The 19,274-nt window shown below is 43.4% G+C and overlaps 1 protein-coding gene across 3 annotated transcripts in view; it reads left to right on the top strand.

Annotated features, from left to right (window-relative positions):
• EPB41L4B (erythrocyte membrane protein band 4.1 like 4B) overlaps positions 1-19,274 on the top strand; it is a 170,332-nt gene that overhangs the window by 95,766 nt on the left and 55,292 nt on the right. The window lies entirely within an intron of this gene.

Here is a 19,274-nt window from a genome sequence, read left to right as displayed (position 1 = left end):
GTTTGTTGCCCTTGACTTTCCTACTTTTTAACTGGCCCTCGAAGATCTGAGCTCATCAGCGAACTCCCTGAGCAGCCTTATCGATCCCTTTGGATCAATGTTTCCTGAACTTGGCTCAGAGTCAGTTCCCTCACTGAATCTCCCCCAAGTACCAGGTAAATATCCTAAATGGGCCTAGGGTGATTTGCTTCTACCATTTCGCTCCAAAGGCCACAGACAAATGCAAGGCAAGAGGATAGAGGCAGAGAGGGAGAAAGAGGAGAGAGAAGCTAACTGCTGTAAATAAAGTGGGGAGCAGGTCTCTGGGCATAAAATGTAGCACGTTGTAAGTCCATGTGCCTGCAGAACACATAACACCTCAGGTTTGGTGTAAGTTCCAAAACATACTTTTTTGTAGTTGTTGAGTGCTTTTGCCAGTAGATCTTATTCTCCCTGAAATTAGGAAACCAAAGAATGACTTAAACAACTTCTTAAAAATGGAAATTACTAGGCTCTGCTGAAGTGATTGAGGTGGAACCCCAGGAGAGTGTAGGTGGGCAGATATTACACCTCATTTGGAAAATCTGGCTTCCTCTGATGATGTTTGCTCTTGTTTCAGTGGATCTGCGTGGTTTTTTGTTTTTGTTTATTATTTTTTTAATATTTAAGCACCATGGTTACAAACATGTTTGTAGTTGGGTTTCAGTCATAAAATGCACTCGCGCACATACACACACCCTTTAGTGATTTGTTTTAACTTTTTCCCTGGAGATAGGAATGGAACCCAGGACATCATACATATGGGACACATTCTTTCCCGATGAACCACTTCCCTTTAATTTTAATTTGAGACAAAGAGATAGCAAACGAGTGAGAGTGCTTGTTTTGCACATATGTCTGACCTGGATTTTTTCCTCCAGCACTGGTATATGGTCCCCCAACTTCTGCCAGGCTTAAATCCTGAGTACCATTGGGTATGGTCTCAAATGAAAATACACAAATTTTATAAATTGGAGGGGTGTTTTCATGGTTTTGTTTTTGTACTATAACCAGTGGTACTCAGGATTACTCTGAGCTCAATTCTTGGGCACCACCCACTCCAATCCATAGTTCTAGGACCATCTGTTGGCAGGGAGTGAATCTGGACCTACTATATGCAAAACATGTTCCAGTTCCTTGAACTGTCTTTCTGGACCCTACCTCTTCTTTCTCTTAATCCATATGATAACAAAAACTAAGTGAATGGACATCCTTCTGAGCAGCTAAATCTCTCTGCTCAGGTCTCATGATAAGGCAGAAAAATAGCTGAACTGGGCTCTTTTTAAAGGACTTGCATTATATCATAGCTATTTCGAGGTTGTCACACCGAGTGTAAGTCATTGTACTGCTCTCCCCTTCCCTCTCTGGAGTTGGGGTTAAGAAATTCCAGCTAGGGGCCGGAGAGATAGCATGGAGGTAAGGCGTTTGCCTTTCATGCAGGAGGTCATCGGTTCGAATCCCGGCGCCCCATATGGTCCCCTGTGCCTGCCAGGAGCAATTTCTGAGCCTGGAGCCAGAAATAACCCCTGAGCACTGCCGGGTGTGACCCAAAAACCACAAAAAAAAAAAAATTCCAGCTAAGGGAGGACAGAGTATAGCACACATCAGTTTAGGACAGATGTCCAGAAATGCAGTGGGATGGCACGAGGAGTATCAGGCATGAGATAGGTGACAGCTTGGAGTAGTGACTGCTGGGGATCCAAAAAGCAAGTGCCCTCATTCTCTTGGTATCATGAAATATGGATGCTTTGGAATTTCATAGCTTAATTTCAAGCATCACCCTTCATTGACTGTGAGACTCTGGGTCAGTTTCTTCTCTCTCTCTCTCTCTCTCTCTCTCTCTCTCTCTCTCTCTCTCTCTCTCTCTCTCTTTCTCTCTCTCTCTCTCTCTCTCTCCTCTCTCTCTCTCTCTCTCTCTCTCTCTCTCTCTCTCTCTCTCTCTCTCTCTCTCTCTCTCTCGTTTTTGGGTCACACCTGGCAATGCTCAGGGGTTACTCCTGGCTCTATGCTCAGAAATCGCCCCTGGCAGGCACGGGGGACTATATGGGATGCCGGGATTCGAACCATCGTCCTTCTGTATGAAAGGCAAACACCTTACCTCCATCTATCTCTCCTGCCCCAAGTTTCTTATCTTCTCTAAGCCTCTGTTTTCCTCATCTCCCTCATCTGAGAATTTAACGACATGTTTCAGATGCTTTGTTCTTTGTGGCCTGTGAACTGGTAGCAATTTTTAGCAGCTCTTGAGATTTAAGACTCTAGCTGACCACCTAGTAAGAAATAGGACAAGGAGTTTTGAAGTCTATCTGAAATGGTCTCTCCCCTCCGGTGGTCAGAGGAAAGGTCTGTTCTAAGTTTAGCAAAATGCAAAGAGGTGTCAGTTGTAAGCCTTAAGAGTCTCACTGGAATGGTAACAGTCTAAGAGCAAAATCTCCCTGGGGATCTTTTTGAAAGGGCCTAAAAAAAGAATAGAAGTTATAGTTTTTCTGAAAATAATGGAATAGACAATATGGATGGTGTTTTCCCTTCAACAAAAGGCAAAATTGGCATGGAGGGAGAAATTAATGAGAATTCCTAAAAGCTGTACTACTGGGACCAGTTGGGACTCAAAAACATTGGGAAAGTAGGGACCAGATTATAGGGCAGTGATGGCTAACCTTTTTGAGCCCGAGTGCCCAAACTGCCACACAATGCCCGGTCCTCCCAATGGCCAGTCCAGCCCTGTTGCCAGGTGAGCTGCAAAGCAGACACTGGCACATTCACCTCCCGCTGTGAGTCATATATCTTAATTGCCAACCTTCCTGCGGGACAGCTGCAAGGCCTTCAAGTGCCACAGGTTCACCATCGCTGGTATAGGGCATTTGCCTTGTACACAGCCAACTCAGGTCCAGTCCACGGCACTCCATATAATCCCCTGAGCACAACCAGGAGTAACCCCTGAGCACCAGTAGGTATGGGCTAAAAACAAAAAAAGTGGGAGAATGTAAACCGTGCCCAATTTACAACTTGTCTAATTTAGACTTTGTTTTTTGAAGTGGGGACATCAGGTGACACTTAAGGCATTCTCCTGGCTCTGTGCTTAGGGTGGTAGATTATATGGGATGCCAGAGATCAAACCTGCGTTGGCTGCTTGCAAGACAAATTCTCTAAGTGCTCCAGCTCAGAAACCTAAACACACTATTTGGACATTGCTTATCCTATCCCTTTTTTAGTCCATAGTTCCCCTAGTTCTTAGAGGCAGATGTTGTGTAACGTTTATTCTGCCAATCTAGAGCTATTCTGTGTGTAAACAAGCATATCTATTTTACCAATTAATATTGATAGACATTTCAGCTGCCTCTAGTCTCTAAATTGACAATTTTGTGGCCACCTTGGGGCATCCTGTTTGTGCATTTGAACAAATCTATCTGTGAATAAATTCCCTGCAAGTAGAGCCGCTGAGTCAAAAGGTATTTGCATATTGACTTTGGATACCGCCTAATGAGATTTCCCTCCAAAGATTGCCTAAGCTCCTTTCCCTCTGCTACTTCATCAGTTTCCCTCTGTGATCCCACCGGAAGCCAGCTCACAGCCTTCGCTGCCTTCACTAACTTTTCTAAGCCTTTGTTAGTCCGATGGGTAAAGAGCAGACTTTCTGCTTTAATTGCATTTTTCCCCTCTCAGTAAGGTCACACACCTTTTAATCTTTTCAAGTACCTTTTTTTTTTTTTTTGGAGAATGATTTGGAATCCTATTCTTGAGTCCTGCTCCTTAAAACATGATCAGTCGGATGAAGTAAAATTAATCATGTCATCTTAGCTTTTATAATAGTAAAGTTATAGAAGCTGGAAGAATTGATATTTGCCAGTTTTCAAAGCCAGTTTCCAGAAGTATAGCTAATAATCAGCATGAGATCATGCCCTGAAGATGAAAAAAAGAAAAGGAACTTGGGGATAACATAACAACCATGGTGGGAGCTGAAGAGAACAGCAGGTAAAGTGCTTGCCTTGTGTGTGGCTGATATTGGTTTGATCCCCATCACTATATCTTGTCCCCTGAGTGCAGCCAGATCTGGCCCCAAACCCACAATAGAAAAATAATAAAGGAATTAATTTTTTTCATTGTTTATTTTGTTTGTTTTGGGGCCACATCCAGCAGCACTCAAGGTTTACTCCTGGCTCTGCACTCAAAAGTCACTCCTGGCAGGGTCACGAGACCATATGGGATGCCAGAAATTGAACCAAGGTCCATCCAGGGATGGCCATGTGCAAGGCAAATGCCCTACCACTGTGCTATTGTCCCATCCCCAATAAAGGAATTAATTTCTTTTCTTTTTTTTTTTTTTTTTGGTTTTTGGGTCACACCCGGCGGTGCTCAGGGGTTACTCCTGGCTGTCTGCTCAGAAATAGCTCCTGGCAGGCACGGGGGACCATATGGGACACCGGGATTCGAACCAACCACCTTTGGTCCTGGATTGGCTGCTTGCAAGGCAAACGCCGCTGTGCTATCTCTCCGGGCCCAGGAATTAATTTCTAATAGGTACAGTTTGGTTCCTTTTGGAAGCTTTTAGAAAACTTTCTCCTTCGACTTCCTGTTGCATTTGAGCACCAGTTGAAGACAGATTGACTTTTAGTTACAATTAAATTTCTGCTATATTGGACCTAAAATCACACCTACATCTCAAGACTCACTAGTGGTTTTATTGGAGAGAGACCAGAGGATTAAAAGTACCCAAGACACTGTAGTCTAAGCAGTACAGAAAGCTCCACATAATTAGATTCACATCCTTGTAAGCTTATGCTCTAAGAAATCTTTAGAAATCTACCTGATTGTCCCCTCCTGAATGGAAAATGCATTAAGCATCTACTTTCTGTTATAACAGAGACCTCAAAAGCAAGAGGTGTTTCTATGCTAATAGCTAAGCCATACTCTTTCCATGCTTGAATAATGGGCACTATATTAAAGACAATTACACAGGGTCTTAGAATTAGGCCCTGGGTGTGGCTTCAGAAGCTAACGAAGGCTATTTCTTATAGAAGCTTCTCAAAACCTACAAAATTGGGAAACAGAAAAGATCATTGGGGAGATTTTCAATACTAATGAAAATCAACACAGACGAATCCTCTGTGTCACTTCAGACACATGTATGCAGTTTGTTTCTAGCTTCCACTTGTATTGCTGTCTTATGCAGTTATAATGTTTGAAACCTGTCCTTGTTAGAGCATGCATTTTTTATTCATCAAACATGAACTTAATTCTGAAATGAATAATCATTTCATTCATGTGGGTGAATTTGGATGGTGTTGGAGTGGAAAAATACACTCTCAGCTCCTGACTAGATCTGCCATCACTCTTAGAAATGCAAAGGATGATCAATCAAGAATTGTCTTTTTAAACATTATTTTACACTCTGACAGCTGCGCTTTCTTGACAATGATTATTTTGTCTTCTTGTTGCTTGAGGGCTCTGGGATGATACTTGGTGGGAACAAATTTAAAACGATGACTAAGGCAAACCTGTTAATACGGTTACTAACCTGTACCAAAAAAAAAGTCTAGTGGGTGGAGAGATAGTAGTACAGCCCCCTAGAAGCTTGCCCTGCATGTAGCCAACCTGGGTTGGATCCCAGCATCCCTAAGCACTACCGACAGTGATCTCTGAGCAGAGTCAGGAGTAAACTTTGGGCAAAACTGCTGTGGGGCCCCATTTTCACAATCAATTAAGATAAAGGGCACTGGAATGCTGAAGTGAGAGCTCCCTTGGGGTAGGAGGAAGGGCATTTGTGGACTATAAGAAACCAGAGACAGCACCAGGATATGCAGCACTTGGCTTGCATGTGGGGCCATAGTTCTATCCCCTACATGCCTTCCCCAAAATCAAAAAGGAGGAGGGAGGGAGGGAAAAAAATGGAAAGCAAAGAGGAAAGAATAGAGAAGCACAGAAAAGACACCAGGAAGGGAAAGCACTTCAGTTTATCAGAAGTGAATGCTTTAATGAAAAGCAACTATATTTGTATCAGTATTTTTTTTAAAGCAGGACAGAAATTGAATAAACTTTTGTTTTGTTTGGGGGGGACCACACCCAATGGCACTCAGGTGTTATTCCTGGCTCTGTGCTCAGAAATAGCTCCTGGCAGGTTCGGGGACTATATGGGATACGGGATTAAACTCATGTCTGTTCTGGGTCAGCCGTGTGCAAGGCAAATGCCCTACTGCTGTGCTACCACTCTGAGCCCTAAATGAACTTTTTCTTATGAGTTGCTGTGCCAAGATGAATTTATGAAATATTTATTCTTTGAACTCAGATCCTAATGTTGATCTACAACTGCTAAAATCCTGGATCTTCTCATCACTACTTACAGCCCCATGGTAAATATTCATCCAAGCCTCACATGAAATTGGGAGTCAGTGCAAAATGTGACACAAATCTCACTAGGATTGGAAGCTGGAGCAATAGTACTGTGGCAGGGCATTGCCTTACATATAGCCAACCCAGGACAGATCTGGTTTCAATTCCTGGCATCCCATATGGTCCCCTGAGCCTGCCAGAAGCAATTTCTGATCACAGAGCCAGGCGTATGGGTGTGGCCACCCCTCCAAAAAAAAGAAATTTCACTAGGATTAAGTGGATTTTTGATAGAAAATGTTCATGCCTACTTACAGTCATTCTTTGAAACCTCTTGATCACAGCTCTGCCACCAGAAAAGTCTAGACTCAAAGATGGAGTCACAGGTCCTGTTTAGGTTCACCTGGGAAAGAGTTTCGAATTCTCATTAAGCTGTAAAAGACTCATCACTCTTTGAAATGGGGATGTTTTGTTCCACGGTTTTACAGTCAGAGACCATTTAATGTCAAGTTAGGAACAGCGGGGGAATTCATGACCAAAGTGAAGCTTTCAGGAATAGACGCTTGATAAATGACCTAGGAGAATTAAATATAGCCTGCTACACCACGCACACACTAGCTATAGATACTATGCATTGATGTTGGGCCAAGTGCTTTCATAAATAGCTCCAGGGAACTGATGTTGCAAAAGATTGTGGTGCCTTTGGCTCAGGTTGTTCACATTTATCAGACCCTAATAATCAAGTGTGGATTCCAATAGAACCTATGCTAACACCAGAATTAGTTCCAAGTTGATTGCTTATAAAGCCTGTTGAAAGATACAAATTGGGACAATTTCCTTTGGCCAATTAGAAGTCCACACAAAGGTATCTAAACCAGGCCTGCAACATGTAAAGTCTGACCTTTTCAGACAAGGTAAAATTGAGGTAGAGTCATGTTTTATCTCTAGTCACTTAAAAAATTAATAAAACTACTGAGTTACTGTGAAAACTCATCTTTAATTAATAGACCTTAACATTTGGAATGTGTTGCTTTTCTAAGACTGTGCCATATTTTTCTCTTCAGTCCCATTATGGAAAAGGTACAGTTTTCAAATAGATTCTCTATTTTATACCAAGTGCTTTGCTTACATGGAATTAATAATGACCTGTAGCAGTTTGTTGGTCTCTGATGACCTGCTTGGTTGATGTGTAGTTTCTACTGTGTTGAAACTGAGTAATCTTGATCTAGACAGTACAGAGTTGTTAAGGCACTTGCCCTGCTGTCTTCTGACTCCAATTTGATACCTCCTACTATATATAGTTCCCTAAGCACCATCAGGAGTTGTCCCTGAGCACAGGGCTAGGATTAAATCCCTAGCACAGCTGGGTCTGGCCTCAGAAACCAAAAATAAATAAATGGAATAAATGGCAAATATCAAAATGGTGGTGGACTAATAAGCAGTTTCTTCCAAAGTAGGTGATAATGACCCTTGGAAGCACAGAAATAAGGGGGTGGAGAGACACTTCCTGTGTATTTTCTTAAGATAAACTTTGAGGTGGATGCTGACTGAATTCTTTATTTTTTTTCCTTCCCCTAAAAAGAAGGCAGTAAAGATCAAATAAGCTTGAGAACCTTGGGTAATATAATATATCTTTTTTTTTTTTTTTGTGGTTTTTGGGTCACACCCGGCAGTGCTCAGGGGTTATTCCTGGCTCCAGGCTCAGAAATTGCTCCTGGCAGGCACAGGGGACCATATGGGATGCCGGGATTCGAACTGATGACCTCCTGCATGAAAGGCAAATGCCTTACCTCCAGGCTATCTCTCCGGCTGGGGTAATATATCTTATTTTATCTCCCCATTAGTCATGTCAGAGACTAAGTTTAGTCTTAGTTTCTGGCTTAATAAATGTCCCCAAATGAGGCTCTTGGAAGTGAAATGAGTTACCCATTATCCCATGAGTAGCCACAGCAAAGCCACAGCTAAGTGTCCACTCGCTTCTCATCACAGCATGGCACTGTTGCCTTTGTTCATATCGCTGTGTTGAGTCTCAGCTCTGTACTGGCTGTGCTACTCTGGGAAACCTCTTCATTTTTCTGGCCCATTTCCTTATAATTGCCCCTGCTTCAATAGACTGTTGGCGGGTTTAATCAATGAATAGATGTCACAGAATGGAGGCAGGGCACACCAATTGTAGGCTTTGATTTTTTTTTCCCCCTCTGTATATAGTGACCCTGGCCAGTGCCCCAGTATTCAGGCAGGCAATCAGATTCTGGCTGCCATTGTCACCTATTAAAAGCTGGTAATTCTTGGGCCAAAGTGGAGGTGCACCGTAGGGCGTTTGCCTAGTACGCAGCTGACCCAGGACGAACAGATCCCTAGCGTTTCATATGATATCCCAAACCAGGAGCAGTTTCTTAGCGCATAGCCAGGAGTAACCCCTGAGCATCATCAGATGTGGCCCCCAAAACCAAAACCAAAAAAAAAAAAATCCAAGCTGGTAACTGTAGAGCTTGGAAAAGGCATTTCCACTGGAGAACCATGGTTCTTAGCCATTGGTTATAGACCCATCATTAACTGAGCTGCTCAACTTTTTCTTGCCATTGGCAGAGATTTTTTTCTGTAGCACTCTAGAGAGAAATACGCTTGGGAGCTTCCCACTCCTTGAGTCCAAGGAAGGAGCAAAGCAATGGTCCAAACCACAGGCTTGATATCAGTATCATTTGTCAGCCTTTTCTTGAAGTTTTAGTTCTGTTTGGGAATATGGAATTGTATTTACTTTGCAGCTCAACTAGGAGGCAGTCTTTCATCCCCCCATCTCCTGTGAAAAATCATTAGAAACTTTGTGCATTCCTTGGGTTTCCTAGAAGTGGCTCCTGCTCCATGAATCCTACTAGGGAACTGAAACAGTTGTCATGGAAAGGTAACACCATTGTGCTGGCAAGTCCTCATGGTGGGTTGTGCAGGAGATGCTGAGGATGGGATCAAGGAGGCCTGGATGTTAGACATCATGCTGGCATATGACCTCTCAGGGACTTCTTGACTGTTCAGGTATTGGCATTCCAGGGAAGACAGAGCATCTGCTCTTCCCTTGGCTGACCTGGCTTTTGGAAGTGGGAACTGAGGGTGGAAGATAGAAGAAGCACCACTGGGGGTTCTTGTGATTAATTCTGTCAGCAAAAGAAGATGAGGTTGGAACTTAGTGACAGGAGCCTTGAGAGAAAACGAGCCTGACATTGTGGAATTGTTCATATGAAATGAGTGAAATTCAGAGTGTAATCATCCATATAATCTAATCTTTTGGAGATTGGATTTCGGAAATGTCAGAGATCCAAAAGGGAGTATTTTTCCCATGGGCCCTGAATATCTATGATAGATCATCTGAGAAACAAAGGCTCTCAGAACCTACAATTTAAGATAATACTTTTATTTTAAAAATTATTGCAGTATCATAGTTTATAACAGTATTGGACAGTATAAAAACAGTATTTTTCACTGTTTTATAGTACCAATTTCTTCACCAATGCCAAGAACCTGACACCATTACTCTACAGCTTTTCCCCCTGGCCAGCCCCTTTGCTGTTCAGCTCCCAGTTCTATTGATCATGGTAAGAAGATATTTTAAGAGAAGGAAGGTAGAGGCATTAAAAATGAAAACATAGGGGGCAAAGCAATAGCATAGCAGTAGGGTTTTGTCATGCACACATATGACCTAGGGTGGACCTAGGTTCAATTCCTGACATCCCATATGGTCCCCTGAGCCTGTGAGAAGCGATTTCTGAGCACAGAGTCAGGAGTAATCCCTGAGCGCCGCCCAGAGTGACCTAACCCTTGTCACCCCACCCGAACAATGAAAATATTGACAGCAGACTATGTAGAATTTTTTCATTTTGAAGGGCCTCTGAATTTTGAGGTGACATATTTTGGTCATAACAGGAAGGATGAATGACAGAAATAGGCACTCTTAAAGGAAGGGAGCTACCCGAGCAGTGCTAAGTATCCTGGTAGCCAGTCAACTGAAGAATTTAAAGCTTGGACCTGATAATATGGTGCTGATCACTGTAGCTCTGGACCCTACCAGTGCCACACCTGGTGCTGCTCTGGAGACCTTAGGTGCAGAGGATTCAATAGGACAGATCCTGGTGTTTTCCAAGCTTTTGCTTCAGTCCTTTGAGCAGTGTCTAATTCTAGTCCCCAGTCATTCTTTTCTTTTGTTTTTTTTGGCCACACCCGGTGATGCTCAGGGGTTATGCCTGGCTTTGCACTCAGAAATCATTACTGGCTTGGGGGACCATATGGGATGCTGGGGGATCGAACCACAGTCCATCCTAGGACTAGGATAGGCAGATGCCTTATCACTTGCACCACCACTTCAGCCCCCAACAGTCATTCTTGAAAACAGTCTGGGAGACCAATAGGGCAGGGCAGCTTAAATTCTATTTTCCTAAAGCAGGGGGAAGTACAGGGCTTAAATCATTTGGCTTACATGTAATCAACTCCAGTTGGATCTCTGGCACCAAGTATGTTCCCATCTCTGAGCACTGTTAGGTGTGGTGCCAAGGACAAAAGTTTTGTTTTCTTTTTCAACAAGGGAATCTGCCAGTGTACTAACTGCTGAAGTTAAGGAGGACAAAGAGGGCACTGAAGTTCAAGAAAAGAAAGTGGTCACTAAATATTTTACTTCAAGTAAAATGACTTCAAGTTTTCAGGTTGAGACAAATGGCCTGGAAAATTATGACAATGTTTGCCTATGTCATTGCTGAATAGATTTCAGCATACAAAGCAATGATGGCATCCAGTGCCACACCAGAAGAATTGGAGATGCAAATGCCTACTGTATCTTGAAAAATGGATCTTTAAAATTGCACCAATATGCTTGAGTGATACCAAGAGAACTTTGAGAACAGGTTCTTTTTCAAGAGCTTGGTCAAAAAAAAAAGTGTTTATGTAGGAAGAGCATGGATAAGTTATGCTAATCTTTCAAGGTTCAATGTATGCTAAGGATATGAGGACTTGCCTCTAATCTGATCATCAAAAACACGAGCTAATCTGCATACTTCAGAAGTAAGCCAAGGATGACTGTTAATATTCATTATCATTCTGGAGACTAATTTATTATGCCAAGAAAACAAAATAATGAATCAGTGTTAGAAAAGGAGAAACAGAATTCCCATGAGTGTCTTCTTAAAATGCAACTGAATTCCAATTAATAAGAGAACTCAGCAAAATGGCCAGAGGCCAAAATATCCTACGTATATCTAGAGACAGGTTTGTAATCGTTAACAAACTTTCATGTTCAATAGTAACAACACTGAAATAACATCCAGGAATAAATAAGTTATATTTTATACCTTTATGGAAAGTTAAAAATTATGACTGAAGGATATTTTTTAAAAAATCTGGGGGTCAGAGAGATAGTATAGCTATTGAGGATTGCAGGTGGCCAACTAATCCCCGACAGGAAATATTGTTCCTGAACCCTGCCTTAAGTCATCCTAGGCACAAATCGAGGAGTAATTAATCCCTGAGCACTGCTAGCTGTTCCATCCCACAAAAAAAAAAACAATTTTTTTTTAGTAAGACTTAAGATGACTTCGGAGTCAGGCCCATGCTGTCATCACAAAAACCCAGGTCTGATTTCTGGCACTCTGATTTTAGGCCTCTGAGCATCAACAAGTCAGTCCTAGGGAGTCTCAGCACTAGTTGGGACTTTAGTTAAACTCTAGTTGGCCCTAGTTGAACCACACTGCCAGTCCTGAACATTGAACCATCCAGCCCATTTCTCAGCCTTTGCCCTCCTGAGTACTTCTTGAAATGACCCCATCCCCAGTAAAAAAAAATATATAAGGACCAGAGCAATAGTAGAGTTGGTAAGGCCACTTTGCATGTGGCTGACCTAAGTGCAATCTCTGGTACCTCATATGGTCTCCCCAAGCACTACCAACAGTGATCCCTGATCAGATAGTCAGGAGTAAGCCCTGAGTACTGCTGAATGTGGTCCAAAATAACCAAAAACCAAACAAACAAATATATATATATACATATACATATATATATATATATATATATATATATATACAGTAAAGAAGATCTCAATAGGAAACTAGAGCCATAGTACAATAGAAAGGATACTTGCTTTGCATACAAGTGGCCTAGGTTCAATCCCTGACATCTCTATATCGTCCCCTGAGCACTATCAGAAGTAATCCTTGAGTACAGATGAGTGTGGTTTCCCCCTCCCAAATTTTTTTAACACATTCAGGGCAAAAGTAGTTATGATACTTTGGCACTGGCACAATAGGTAAATAGATGAGTTAACAGTTGGATCGATCTGCCTTGTAGATATGAAGTTGAGGGTTCAATCCCCAGTACCATCCCTCACTTGCCAAGTGTTATCCTGGTGGCATTGCTCTTTGTGATCCCCAGTACCACTCTAAAGTGTAATCTTGGGCATGACATGATGAAGCAGTATGTGAGGTGCCTTCAGTAAAGCAACCAAAAGAAAGTATGAGGAGCCAGAGAGATAGCACAGTGGTTAGGGCGTTTGCCTTGCACACAGCCTACCCAGGACAGACCTGGGTTCGATTCTTGGCATCCCATATGGTCCCCTGAACCTGCTAGGAGTGATTTATGAGCACAGAGCCAGGAGTAACCCCTGAGTGCCACCAGGTGTGACCTCAAAACCAAAATAAGGTACAAGGGGTTAGTGACCAAGTGTGGCACCTTGAGTGCCTCCTCACTGAGTGTGGGAACATCTCAGTCAAATACATGCATCTCCATGCTGGGGGACAACAGGGGGGAAGTAGAGGGCAGAAGACAAAGAACTCAGAACCAGGGAACTGGTTGGTGCCTCAAGAGAGTTGTAACTACTGCAGCAAACTCACCTGTGGTTCAGATGGAGGAGAATTACCTTGACTTCATCTCTTGGATCCTCCTGTTAGTGAAACTTGCAGAGAAGTAAGACAGGAGTAGGGATAGAGCTCATCAGGGACAGCAAAGGATAAATCAGGGAGCACTGAGGAAAGTGTGCTTGTTGTAGGAAATGGCATTCCCAGTTGATGAGACAGAGAAGAGTGATTCCTTGGCCTTGTGGGGAGCATTCATCTATTCTTCATTTCAGGGGAAAGGTGAGAACTTGCTCTCCCAACATCCACCTACATCCTTCCTCATGGCTCTGATCCAAGTGATGGACATTCATGTCTCTCTTATCAAAGGTCCTGTCACCTGCCCAGGACTTGAATAATAAGGGTTAAAAATATCCCCTGCTTTGTCTTTTGTTTTGCTTTATTTTTATTTTGTGTGTGTGGGGGGGGGAGGCATACCCGGTGGTGCTCAGATGTTACTCCTGGCAGGCTTTGAGAACCATATGGGATGATGGGGATTGAAACCCGGCATGTACAAAGCAAATGCCCTACCCACTGTGCTAACACTCTGATCCTATCTGCCTTATCTTTTGACCCTTGTGCCTACTATGGGGCCAGGTACAAAAGCTGGCACTCAAGTAGTGGCAGAATTCATTGGTGACTAATTCACTGCAAGGACCCACAGAGATATGCAGTCCCAGGGACTTCCCAGGCCACCCAGCTAGTGGTCAGAGGGGATCTGGGGCTGTATCTGGTGATGCTCAAGGACCATAAGTGGTACCCGAGATCAAGCTCAAGTTGGCTCTGTGCAAAGCAATCTCTTACTTGAAGTACTGTTTTAGTCATAGATCAGTGTCAGTGAATTGTCGATATGCTTAGTGCTTTTCTTTACACAGCAGAAGGCACAGAGACATGTGGTGTGGCCAGTCTCTGTTCCTATAGTGCGTGCCACCCCATTGGGAGGACTGGATGTCTATACAGGGATGTCTGGGGCAGCAGGGATCAGAGGATGACTTGGGGTTTCCCCCAAAGAGAGCACCTGCTGCCAAGGCAGATGGGGTATGGCGACAGATGGGACTATGTGTGGCAGTGAGCAGAGAGGCAGGACTCCCAGATGGAACCCCAGGCCCAGCCAGTGACTGCTGTGTGACCCGGTCACCTCACTCCCACGGCCGCTCTGTTCCTCCAGAGGAGAACAAGGAAGCTGGCTGGGAGCAGTGACTCTCAGTCCTGACTGGACTCTCATTTGTTTGTTGGAATTTTTTATTTAGGTCACATGGTTACGATAGTGTTAAAGTTTATGGTACTGATGTCCAAAGTACTGCACCCCACCATCTCCTAAGCACACAGCACCTCTCCTTTCTAGTCTAATCTTCCTTATCCCACAGCTTGTTAGTTGTTTTTTAATTTGTTTGTTTTTGGTTTTGGGCCACAACCTAGTGGTGCTCAGAGGTCACTCCTGGCTCTGTGCTCAGATATTGCTCCTGGCAGGATCGGGGGACCATATGGGATGCCGGCAATCAAATCCAGATCTGTCCTGGGTCAGCCTCGTACAAGGGAAATACTCTACTGCTGTGTTATTGCTCTGGCCCCTGCTTGTTAGTCTTTTTGTTGTTGTTGTTGTTTGATTTTTGGGTCACACCCGGTTACACTCAGGGGTTACACCTGGCTATGCACTCAGAAATTGTTCCTGGTTTGGGGGACCATATGGGACACTGGAAGATCAAATCGTGGTCTGTCCTAGGTTAGCACGTGCAAGGCAAATGCCCTACTGCTTGCGCCACCGCTCCAGCCCTTGCTTGTTAGTTTTTAATTCAAGAATGAATGTTATTACTGCTTGCTCCTGTCTGTTCTCTTTATATTCCTTTGTCTTTAGTCCAGTGCACTTTGAATCTAAAGGGAGATGACACTGGTCTTGGGTAGGGGACAGGGCATAGATTGTTTCCAAAGTCTTCCTTCCCTGGCAACTTTTTAAAATCAATTTTATTAAAAATATAAATTACAGCATATAAATTCACCTGGTGAAATGGTATTTCTTGGGGTTTTCACTTGGTTATGCAGCCCTCACAATAATCGTCTTTAAGAATTTATTTTTGTGTGTGTGTGGTTTTTGGGTCACACCCGGCAGTGCTCAGGGGTTACTCCTGGCTTCATGCTCAGAAATTGCTCCTGGCAGGCACGGGGAACCATATGGGACGCCGGGATTTGAACCAATGACCTTCTGCATGAAAGGCAAACGCCTTACTTCCATGCTATCTCTCCGGCCCCAAGAAATTTTTTTGAAAAAAAAAAAAAAAAAGAATTTTTTTGAGAGGCCAGAGCGATAGCACTGCAGTAGGGCTTTTGCCTTGCACACAGCTGGCCCAGGTTGGACCTGGGTTCGATCCTGGGCTTCCCATTTGATCCCCCATGCCAGGAGCGATTTCTGAGCGCAAAGCCAGGAGTAACCCCTGAGTGTCACCAGGTGTGTCCCAAAAGCAAGAAGAAGAAGAAGAGGAGGAGGAGGAGGAGGAGAAAGAAATTTTTTTGGGGGGTGGCAGAGCGCTAGCACAGCAATAGGACATTTGCCTTGCACATGGCTGACCTGGGACAGACGATTTCCAGCATTCCATATGGTCCCCTGAGTCTTCCAGTGGCGACTTCGGAGCACAGAGCCAGGAGTAACCTCTGACTGCCACCAGGTGTGGCCTAACCACCCCCCCCCCAAGAAAATATTTCTTTTGCCTCTCCTAAAAAGGGATCTGGTGCCCTAGTAGTAACAGTCATACTCCCCCATCCTAGCGACCTTCTAGTAACCCCATCCTAGCCACACATCCCCTTTGATTCATCATGGTTTTGACTTTTCTGGATGTTACCTACAGGTTTTCATGTGGCCTTTTGAGTCTGGGTTCTTTTACTTAGCAGATGTAGTCAAGATTCATCCAAGCCACACAGAATGGAACAAGATTTCCTTCCATTTTATTGCTGAACAAAATTCTAATAGATGGGTCTGCTCAATTTCATTTTTCTGTTCCCACCACTGGTAGACATGTAGACTGTCCCTGCTGCTTCACAATAATGAGACGATGGATTATGTTAGTCATGATTCTTCGGGTTCAGGTTCTTGTACGGACATGTTTTCATTTCATTTGAGCACTCAAATCCAGGAGTGGACTAGCTGGATAATGCAGTGAGTGTAGATTGGACATTTTTGCAGAGTTGCTAGGCTTTTTCTAAGGCACCAGCTCTGCATTGCATCAGGAGTGAGTGAGTCAGACAAAACAGACAGACAGAGAGATGTTTATAGATATCCAGGGTTAAAAACCCCTGTACAGGATAGTCTGAGACTTTGGTATCTATGATTTTGCCATTTCTTTTTTTTTTTTTTTTTTTTGGTTTTTGGGCCACACCCGTTTGATGCTCAGGGGTTACTCCTGGCTATGTGCTCAGAAATCGCCCCTGGCTTGGGGGGACCATATGGGACGCCGGGGGATCGAACCGAGGTCCTTCCTTGGCTAGCGCTTGCAAGGCAGACACCTTACCTCCAGCGCCACCTACCCGGCCCCAATTTTGCCATTTCTTATACAGGATTAAATCCCCAAGTTTATTCCTCCAAATTGTGTCATACAGAACTTAATTGATCTGGAAAGTGTGTGAGTCCTCGAGCCGCTCAGATTTTGTTTCTGAGGGGAAAATATACCTGTTAATGTTGCTTTCTGCTCAGGACTCTCCCAGTGCAGTCTCCTGCACTGGCCACAGTTCTGATTGTGGATTCTAGAAGATTATTCTGAGTAATTATGCTATTATCATAATAATTGAAGAACTATCATAATATCATTAAATAATAATAATGCATTACAATGATTAAGGTAGTCTGAATAATGATCCCATTATTCACTGTGCAAGCCTGTCTGATGGAGCACCATGCATTTGGCAAGCCAGGATCCTGGAGTCAGGGAGGAGACAGGCTTAGATCCACAGTGTAGGGGAGATTAGACAGTATAGAGGCAGCCCTCCCCACCTTCCTACAGCAAAGAACTGGGCCCTTCCCAATGCAGTCTCCTAAAGATTTAGGCACTCACCTCAATGGGATCACAGACACCTCTCTATCACAATGGGTAGAATGGAGTGAAGAGAGAAGAGAGAAATTGGGAGACAGAGAGTAAGTAAGGGGGTTAAGGCACCTGCCTTGCAATGAGGCAACCCCAGTTGGAATCACCTGATCCAACTGGAATCCATTGGAATCCCAATGATCACTGCCAGTGGTCATTCCTAAGCACAGGTGAACTAGGGTGTAACCCAGCCATCACTCCACCCCCAAAACAAGAAACAGAACTTCAATAGCAATACTGCTGGGATCACACTGGAGTCCTGGGGTGCATTGTATGCTGACTTTCATTTTTTTAAATAAATGTTTTAATTGCATCACCATGAAAAACAGTTATAAAGTTGTTCATCATTGAGTTTCAGTCATATAATGTCCAACACCCATCCCTTCACCAGTGCATATTTCCTACTATCAATATCCATAGTTTCCCTCCTGCCCTCCCCCCTCTTTCCTTACTGCCTGCCCTTCCCCTCTAATTTAACACAGCTTAACACACCTAATAATAATAATAATAATAATAATAATAATAATAATAACACACCTGACATGCTAATAAGTGGAATTTATAACTTTTTACATACCTTTTTTTGTTTGTTTTGGGGACTATACCTGGTAGCACTTAGGGGTTACTACTAGTTCTGCATTCAGAAATCACTCCTGGCAGGCTCAGGGGACCATATGGGATATCAGGGATAGAACACGGGACAGCCATGTGCAAGACAAACGCCCTACTGCTATGCTATTGCTACGGACCTACATACATAATTTTTCTTATCTAACTTCTAATTCTGCCTCTCTTTGATATTAAAAAAATAACCCTCTCAGATATCTCAGTGGTCAGTAATTCAGAGAACCAACTTCAAACCCAGTATCCTAGGTCTTCCCACTTTTTATGGAAAAGAATGGTTTAGTGTATGGTATGAATATATATAGGTTGAGATAAATGCAGAGTGAAGAAATAGGCAGTAGAAATCTGGTATACAGATGTAAACAGAAAGTTTAGTATTGCTAAAGTGGTGAAAAAAACACCAGGATGGGAAGGACATAGAATATAGTGAAGGTTGTAGTAGGAGATAACCTGGAAAAAAAAAGAAAAGGCTTGGAGGAGGGAGCAGTGGCTAGGAATGATACATATAGGAATCTAGATTTTGCTCAGACTTCTTTTAGAGAAGCTGAAAATGAATGTGAAGAGTAGTAAGTGTGTCTTTTTCTATAGGGAAGGATGATGGTTTTTATCAGATTTGCAAAGGTGTGTCTGCCTTAAAATGGTTAAGAATCTGGGGCCAGAGAGGTGGCGCTCGAGGTAAGGTGCCTGCCTTGCAAGCGCTAGTGTAGGATGGACCGCGGTTCTATCCCCTGGAGTCCCATATGGTCCCCCCAAGCCAGGGGCGATTTCTGAGTGCTTAGCCAGGAGTATCCCCTGAGCATCAAATGGGTGTGGCCCGAAAAACAAAAAACAAAACAAAACAAAAAAAAAAAAGGTTAAGAATCACTCACTAGTGACACAGAGGCACTCATGCTCCTTGAGGAAGGCATGCCAGGCTCTCTCTAGAATGAAGAAGAGCATTCCAGCTCCTGCTCCATGGAGCTTGATGGGCTGCAGGAGAGCTCTGTGGCTGGAAGGGCCTTAGGAACGTATTTTGAGAGTCTTAGTGGGAGAGAACAGGCTTTCAACTAGGGCAAGGTTGGTTAGAAGGGGATATGGGGTTGTGCCAAAGTACTAGTAGTACAACAGGTAGGGTGCTTGCCTTAAATATGGCCAACCTGGGTCCTATCCCCAGAACCATATATAGTCCCACAAACCATGCCAGAAATTATCCCTGAGTGATCAATCTCTGAGCACAAAACCAGGAATAAGCCCTGAGAACTATTGAGTATGACCCAAAAACAAAAGAGAAAGAATGAAGAAGAGTAATTGGAATTGAAGGATGTTGGACCATTACACTGATGGATGCTTTCTGCATGGTAAGAATGAACAAGAGGACAAAATCTATTTAGGTTTTATG

This window comes from Suncus etruscus, chromosome 1 (genome assembly GCF_024139225.1).
Source record: "Suncus etruscus isolate mSunEtr1 chromosome 1, mSunEtr1.pri.cur, whole genome shotgun sequence".
NCBI lineage: Eukaryota > Metazoa > Chordata > Mammalia > Eulipotyphla > Soricidae > Suncus > Suncus etruscus.
The sequence above is the reverse complement of the archived record's forward strand: the minus strand, read 5'-3'. Positions and strand labels throughout refer to the sequence as shown.